Source organism: Grammomys surdaster, unplaced genomic scaffold, assembly GCF_004785775.1.
Source record: "Grammomys surdaster isolate TR1022 unplaced genomic scaffold, NIH_TR_1.0 125776, whole genome shotgun sequence".
NCBI lineage: Eukaryota > Metazoa > Chordata > Mammalia > Rodentia > Muridae > Grammomys > Grammomys surdaster.
In genome coordinates, this window is record NW_021620607.1 from 834668 (window position 1) to 843063 (window position 8396).

Sequence of the window (8396 nt, forward strand, 5' to 3'; positions counted from 1 at the left end):
AAGAAGAAGAAGAAGAAGAAGAAGAAGAAGAAGAAGAAGAAGAAGAAAGAAGAAGAAGAACTGTAGTTGTAGTTCATAGTTCATATTAGGCTCAAGTTAGACACAAAGGATACTTTTTTAACAATTCTTTAAATTATAGTTGTTACATACATGCTAGAAACACAGACATCCCTAAAGTCCAAGCAGGAAATGATGCCTATGGCACCTAGAATTCTGGATATTCATACAACAACTTCAGTGTATAGATGTGTTTTGGGTATTCACACCAACACAGTGTATAGACCTATCTCTTTGTGACTGTCAACTATTCCCTCAATAGTAAATGATTTCTGGCTGTGTTCTGATTTGGATTAACTAAAAGTCATTGAAGTGAATTACTGTATGCCAATGAACTACTAGTAGTTAACGTTTAGTGCTGTATATAGAAAGTGCATAACTGTTTCTTCCTAACACTACAAGTGAAAGCTTCTATAAAGCATTGATTGGGACCTGTGGGATTGAAGTTGGTAAGATGAGTAAGGAACTCAAACACATGACCTCTTCTTAGAAGGAAATGTGAGGGTATTAATTTGTACAATAGTTTCCTGAAAAGCAGTTTGAAAACTCACACCTCTCCCAGACCCATCATCTTTCATATTGATTTACATTATTCACTCAGAGCTTTTAGCCCTTATTTTGAATTGATCTTCAGTTGGCTCAGTCTTCCTTTAATTGAACTACTCTGCTACTTCATCTTCTTATTTGCCTTCCCTCCTCTCAAGTAGCTGGAGAACAAGCAACAACACAGAAAAGGAATTCCACTACTACTATGATGTATCTTTGTGTGTGCATGTGCATGTCTCTGTGTGTAGTCTAATAGGAAACAAATGATGACTCTTTTTTCTAGACAGACAGACAGTATTACTGCTGTTTATGTAAGCTCTGAAAAGCAGGAAACAATGAACTTCTCTCTCCAAAGTAGTAGTACTTGGGAGAAAGTATATTAAATAAGAATCACATTACTGTTGGGTGGTTTTACATTGTAGACATTGTAAATCACCATTTCTCTTTAATGGTGAATCTGATTCCACTGTAAATTTTTACACCATTTTTTATTGTTGTTAATTTCTCTTATGCATGGGAAGTGGTTTTATACCCATAGGGAATAAAATTTTAGCTCCTCAAAATAATAAAAGGCATGACTGTGGAGTTAGGTGGATCGTGATATATACTCAAGGTCAGTGGTCACTCAATTTGTGTCTTTGAGAAAATACTTAAACCTCTTGATTTTAGTCTTAATGAATTAAATGGGTGGCAACAATAATTCATTGAGTTTTAAGAAATGAAATATAGTAATATATTTAACAATTTAATCTTAATGCCTGATACAGGTAGATACTTATTAATTAATAAATACTTAAAATTTCATCATACCAAAACCACTGATATGTTTCTTGTTATTTGTGACTCATGTCTAAATAAGGTATCATTCAGGAGTGTGTGAAAAAATAACTTAAATAATTTAATGGCCATATGTAGAATTCATTTTCAAAACTACTGGAATTTGGTTCAGTGATAGCACAAGAAAATCAGACTATGGAATATTGATGATTCAAAAAACAACCTGATAGGCTCATGGATTCCCTCTGTCAATGCAAGCTCTGCATCTGACACCAACATTGTTAGAATTTATGATGGATGTGGGATCTAGACTACAAAGTTATATGTGGAAAAGTCTTTAAAATATCCATTTGCAAATAATTATAAGAAGTGACTTATGACAAAAGACAGTATGTGACAGAGAGTAATTGCAAAAGCAGGTTTGTAAAATGCTAAGGATATCGCACAAAAAGTTCTGATCTTCAGAGCAAAGTTAATGACACTGAACTTGTTTCTCTTGCAGTTATCACCCGCTATGCATGACATATTTCTATTGGGTGTAGTATGTACTATAATCCCCACAAAGCCTTGTAATTGTAAATGCTAGATAGACAAATAACGGAGCTCTGTATCAGTCAAACCTTATTTAGATTAATTGGTACATCTAATTAATGACTCTGCTTCCTATGTTCTGAGGTTTACGCTTCTAATATAAACTCACAAATAGTTGATGCTGCCCGTCCTCCTGTACTCTGAACTATAATTAATTTGGTAGCTTTATGTGAAGATGTTTTTTAAAGGCCAGGAAGGTGAGTGTAGAATACTACAATTTAGATACTCTAAGATGGGCTTTGTACAGAACTGCAAGAGAAAAATGCAAGTGCACTAATAGAAGTTAGAATGCCAGTTCCTCACAATCTGACTGTCAGTCATATCTCATTAGTTTCCTAATTAAACTGTATATAATACATATGCATAAACCAACTTTTGAGCTACTAAAATATTATATTCATTTTCCAAACAACTAACCACATTAAATTATTGAATCTAAGAAACATAAGACTATAGCTGCCAACAGAAGCCAATTTTTCAAAGAATAAAAAATAACTGATAAATAGCATTATTATTATTATTTAAATATTTTCCTTTATCCATCAGATTTTAATTATGACTCAAACACTAAATGAAACAAGTGGCCTTCAGAAATAAATGACTCCTTTGCCCAGTTAGCTTTTTTTCTTCTCTCTCTGATCATCCTTAAGAACAAAAACTTCAAAGCAAGACAAAATTAAATACAAATGGATGATAAAATATGTGGTCATATTTTCACATTTATAGTCACAAAGCTATTTCTACTGTATCCACATAGGGTGATTCCCTTCATTGAGTGAATGTTCTAATTGACAATGGTTCAAAAACTTAATTTTCATCAATGGAAACCCTAAGAAAAAACTACCTAGCCCTTAGAAAAATGCCAATATTCACTTATTTGTATTGTTGGAATCACTATTAGAGGCAGAAAATTTTTAACTATTACTGAGCATAACATTTCTAAAGTGCTTATGTGAAAGAGACTTTGTACTTGATGACACTAGAAATTTTATAGAGAACTGAAGAGTTCCTTAATAGATGGATTATATATTGTTTTAAACTCACTATAAGAACACTAATTTTCTAAATTAGTGGAGTGACACATGTGTTGCTGAATAAGATGGACTTAAAAGGAGTCTTAGCATTGAAGCTAGCAGGGGACCAAGCTACAGAACTCTCTGAAGACCACTGTCATTAAGGAAGCCTCAAATGAGCATTGAGTGAGTTATTCCACGTTGGGTAAGTAAGAGAATTGTTTGCAAGCTGCAAAGATAACTCAGTCCAGAAAATGTTTACCTTAAGACTGCAACAATCTGAACTTTAATTTCTAAACTCAGGTAAGGGAATCTAGGCATGGTGCACTTCATCCTACTGGAAGGTAAGCAGACGCAGCTGGCCACCTGGGGTCACTGGCAAGCTAACCTGGCCAACTTGGTAAGTTTCAGGTTAGGGAGTACTCTAAAACATAAAGTGAAATATGAGATAGGCATTACTTAGAGATGATACCCAAGCTGATCTTCAGGTCTCTATTTGTGCCCATACATGTAGTCCTGAACACCAAACACATGCACACACACACACACACATGTCTAGAATTGAATGTGTTTGCAGTAGAACTTGATCTCTGTGCACTATATAAGTTTTGTATAATCTAAAACCATGTCACTTTAATGGAACTTAGTGTTAATTTAATCAAACTAGAGATACTGACACTTTACTTTCTATTCAAATCATGATTCTCCAAGATAAACTTTTATTTTATAATTAGATAATTTATGTTTTTCTAGGAAAATCAGAATGTTTTCATAATGAATTTGTCCCACCTGGTTGTTTTAAGATCATTAATGATGAGATTCATTCTATTTATTTATTGGGTCAAGATTTCCAACTTGACCTCAAATTCCCATATAACTGAGACTACCACTTTCAGAACCCAAGTAATGAATTTAAAAGTAGGTGCCCCCAATATGGGTATCTATTTTTTATAGATGGTCATTGGTCAAATAAATATTTAGTTTTTCATTAGACATAGATTTCTAGAAGTGTTATGATTCTAATACATAGAATTCCTACACACCCAATGCACAATTCCCTCTATTAAACCTGTGTTCCTTTTTTATTTGTTAGAATTCATGAGCATTTGGCCACACCATTAGCTATGTCCACACTTAGCCAATTCATACCATTCTGCTTGAAACCTACCTGTCTGTTTTCTGTGTTAGGATTGAACTTAGAGTGCATCTCATCAACCAATCATGCTACATTAGCAGAGTATTACAATTTTGCAAAACTTTATTTTTGATGATCTTACAAACGTTAGCCAGATGTCTTATAAAATATCATCAGCTGGAACTTAATTTTAATTATTTTTTGTCATAGTTGACATATGTTTTAAGGGGAAGTGAGGAAAACTCTGAGAAGAGGTATATTTTTTATGTCATAATTAGGCTGAGTTGTGATTTGAGGGGAGGAAAACCTCACAGATACAGCTGATGCTCACACAACTATAACAGGGTAGATTTTCTCAGCATGCTGATATATAACTAAGTGTGCATAGCTTCTCATTTTATCCTCTTCTTTGTTGTGGCTGGACATTTTTAGTAATTATTTGCTAAATATGTATTTATTAGATTTGTAAAATGAGAAAGATAAATAAATATGAAGAAGCATAGTTGGCTGCAAAGATAAATTCTTTAAGATGATAAACTAATAGTAAGAATTTTACATCAATTTGATCATATGTTCTTATAGCTATTCCCTATCCATTTTTCAATTGGGCATTATAAACATAGTTAACTAAAGAAGTATGCAATTTTGTAGAAATATATGTTAAATATTGAACCTTAACTGTTGTAGGGTATAGAAGAGGCAGGAATTTCCATTTTGACTTTGATTTTTTAAATCAGAGGAAGCCTTGGTAAAGTATATTAACTTAAGCATTTGCATTCTCTCAATTTTTAACACTGTCATTAATTTTTTCTTCATACAATCTAAGTGGATTATGCATGTAAGTATTTAGAAGAGCATATGGTAAAAATTATGTTTCAGAGGCAACATCATATGCCACAGCAGGAATTACTAATTATTATAAACATTTTCAGTGATCAGGCAGTATTTCTCTAGGTTATATACTGGTGGCACATTAACCAACATGTTCACTTAGAGGGTTAAAAATGAGAGCATTGAGAAAGTTATGTTTGATTTCTCCACCTTGTTCAGCATTCTGTAAGAGTCTTGCGCATGTATGTCTAACCTTTCCATGAACAGTTACACTGCACACAATTATCCCTCTTCATTGTAGAAATGTATCCTCCAATTGGCTTGGTCTTAGACTAAGCTAAAGTGCATTTAAGTCAGGGGAAGGCTTTAGCCTGATATGCATGAGGCTTACTGATATTCAGTAAGCCTCAGAGACAAAACTCCAAAGAAAAAAACTTAACTTTCACAATATTAACTAGGGGAGAACTGCCAAGTAATTTCAATTTCACAGTATGCTCTACAATAGATCTCATGTAGTTATGATTTAATATGGGCCTCTATATATTTATGGCTTTGATAGCAAATAACATCATGTCCCCTCTGTGTTTGCATAAGGTCTGATGAATTTTAATCATTTTGTAGCGATAGATTTGCACACACCGTATACTAGTAAATGATAATAGGGATTATAATCCACATTTATAGTATGGTTTTATTATGTTATAATCCACATTTATTGTGTGATTTTATTATATACATAGTGTCTTCTTATATTTATTTTACTACTTCTTCTTCTTCTTCTTCTTTTTTTTTTTGGTTTTTTGAGACAGGGTTTCTCTGTGTAGCCCTGGCTGTCCTGGAACTCACTCTGTAGACCAGGCTGGCCTCAAACTCAGAGATCCACCTGCCTCTGCCTCCCAAGTGCTGGGATCAAAGGCATGCGCCACCACTGCCCGGATTATTTTATTACTTTTAGGCTACATGTTTCACCTGAAAGTTGGTATAAATTGTTAGAGAACTACAGACATTTCCTCAAGTAAGTAGGATCAGAAACTTGATATTCAAGAGTCAGCTGATTTGGGGGTCTTCCAACATGGATCTTATGGAAACACAATGTAGTTCATTTCCCACCCAGGTGGATATAAACAACATGTACCAATAACTAGTAGAGCTTGTTTTTTTGTTTCCTCTTTTCTTTCTTTTTCAGTCTTATTATTTTAGCATGGGACAATACTGTGACTGGAAGGAAAGTTATTCTGTTTTGAGAGATCTGATTACAATATGTGGTATCAATTTTAAACTGAGAAAATATCTAAAATGGGTTTCTTACCCTTGTTCAGACTCTTGGCAACGTGGCTTCTGAAGGAAGATGGGGAGGGGAAATAAGAAGATACACAGTTTTACCAAACTTGATTAAAGAGCATCCTAGGTGTGTCACTATAAATTTATAAATCTGTCTGTTGTTTTCACTGTCTGATATGTATGCCTGGCTTTTGCTTTGTATTTTAGGTAAATTATTGCAGAAATCGCAATACACTAGACACAAAGCATCAGCTTCCTATAATGAACATTCTGTCAGTGTTCTCTTTAAGTATGAAGTTTGCATAAGCTGTCAGAAAATTCTATCAATTAAGTTATTATTTCTCTAATCACCTTATTACTTTGTAACTTAGTCATTGTAGAATACTAAAAGAATGTCTCATTTCAAGCAACTCGAACTCCAGAATTTTCCAAATAGACCAATGACATTGTCCAAAATTTGCTTAAAATTTAGTTACCAAGTGAACTGTACTTATCATTTAGACACCGTTCTTGATTCTACTTCCTATCCAGATATCTGTATGTACATATGTTCTTTAGTTAAAATTTATTAAGTATATTATATGTGCTTTAATAATCAGACTGAAATGCATTTGCATCTGAACAAGTTATTTCCACAGTCAACTGTAGTCGTGTGCCATTTTATGCACTACAAAATCTATGTTCTAATTTTAACTTGGGATTCTGATGTGTATGTTCATATATAGCAATTCCTGAACCAACCTGTAACTGTAAGCCTGTAGGGAGCAACCGTGTTTGAACATCTGGATGCAACACATGTTTGCAGTTGGAACTGAAACATCATTCAGGAGACCTGGATTTTTAAAAAGGAAGATATTGCAGCAGCATCGTATAGGTGTCTGTTGATTGAAAATATGTGATGAGAAATACAGATATGATTATGAATTTATTGTAACAAACAAGGACACAAAGCGGTGTTCTAAGCTGAGGCAGTTTACTAAAAGGTCACTCATGATCTCTCATTTAACATGAATATTTTAATTACAGTCTGAAAAAAATTAATGATAAATTGAATTACATGTGAACCTAGTTTCATGACATATTAAGGAAAAATGTCAATGATGATTTACATTCCAAAAACGTAAGCAATCTTGGGGATAATATCAGTTTTTGAGCAGATCAAATCGAGTCATTAAGTAAACACATACTAAGAATTGTATGCTTTCAATGTAGACACTAATGTAATCTTTAAATCATGACTAAAAATTGTCCGTCCCTCTCTAATTGCCTAATGTTTAGTATGTTTTCTTATAATACTTAAAAGAGAATATTGATCCCATCTTGTAGAAACTGAATTAACCTCTTTATCTGAACCCTATGGTTTGTATTTAAAATGTATGTATCTGCCAGCAGACACTAATTAATTGGTATCTGTTACCTTCTAAAGGGGACTTTAAAGCATTTACTATTTGCCTGTGTAGATTAAAGAAAAACACAGAGAGCTAATTTAAGCAGAACTTTGCTGAAATGTCAGGAGTCCTTTAATCTAAGACAGAAAGTTCACGTTAGGAAAGTCTTTAATCTCCACCCTTTCATAGACTACAAAACAAATATTCTAACCTTTCTATGTGTCTGCATAGTTAAGTGCCATAGTAGCTACATTGTGATAGGTAACATCCAAACTATTACACACACTGATACGCTTTTGTCAGTTATTCTTGACAGTAAGAAGGGAAATGAATGGGTACTGTTTTCAAATGAGGACCATTTCAGTCTTCAGTTTTTGACTCCACACGTTTATGTATGGAATTATGGTCTAAAATCCCCTATGTCCCATAACTTGGAGGTCAGGTTAGGTTTCTAATAAGTGGTGAATGAAACATCTTTTTAGCAAAATGGTTCTTTGTACTAATCGATTTTAATGTATTTAACTAAAGTTACTCTTTCAAATCTATTTTGTTTTTCTTGTTAGAAAAATATATTTTAAAGTAATAATTTTATAATTTTATTTTTGACTGTACTGTTTTATGTCTGTATTAGCACTCCATAAAGCAGTATGCACCTGTACTATATTTGTAATGTTAGTTATGTATGCTTGCAGAAATAATATTACTTAGTAGAAAGAGCAGAATCTGGATACTTTTCCAGTCAAAGCATTCGACTATTTTAGTATCATGTATCATAAG